Raw genomic sequence first — 936 nt, 5'->3', positions numbered from 1 at the left:
ACAAGGCTCAATTGGCATAATCAGACATGGAGGCCCTGCTTGTAACCACAGAGGAATATGAGCTCTAAGAAATATACCAAGATATTGGAGAAGCACATCTAAGAAACACATATAAAAAAGACAGTATATTGAAATAATACATTCAGATTTGATTAAAAATAAGTGGTGCCAGATTTTACAATCAACATATGAAATATGTGCATAGAAATATGGAAAAAGGTCCATAATTTGAAGCAAGAACACCCATTTTTAAAGACAAAAAAGATCCTGAAAGTCTCCAAGATTAAGTCCATGAAGTGTGCCAAATAAAACAGGAAACAGAAAAAACCTCACTTTTAGAAAATGTATAAGGAAAACCAAGATCATCACAAAAAGAAAAATGTAAAAATTCCCAGAGAGAAGAATGAATAGGTAAACTCTAACCCAATATGTTCTTGATCACAAATACAGGTCAGAAGATAAGGGAATAATAATTGCAAATCTTTGAAGCAAGTGTGAACCTAGAATTTTATATCCTGCTAAATTATCAGTTGAATATGAAAACACAATGAAGACATTCTCAGGCACACAAAGCATTGGGAGGATTATCATATAAAAATGTCTTTTGAAAACACTTACTACAAAATATGTCATTCATAGCTAACTAACTAAATATATAAACTCAGTAATGTCTTATGAAATACATAGGATGTATGATAATTATGACTTACTTTCTTAAAAACCTCAAAGACCAGATCAATGGGGCATATTCATATCAATTCAGAACTAAAATTCTTGAGGATGAGGAGGAGTGTGTGAATAGGTAAGGGGAGACCAGAAAAAGGAAAAATCATGTTAGATTACTTTTCTTATTTAAAGAACATTATACATTGAGGCTTGAAACATTCATAGGAAGAAATGAATATAAGTGTAAGTCTTTATAAATTACATTTAACC

Source organism: Suricata suricatta, chromosome 13 (assembly GCF_006229205.1).
Source record: "Suricata suricatta isolate VVHF042 chromosome 13, meerkat_22Aug2017_6uvM2_HiC, whole genome shotgun sequence".
Taxonomy (NCBI): Eukaryota; Metazoa; Chordata; class Mammalia; order Carnivora; family Herpestidae; genus Suricata; species Suricata suricatta.
Note: the sequence above shows the minus strand (reverse complement) of the source record.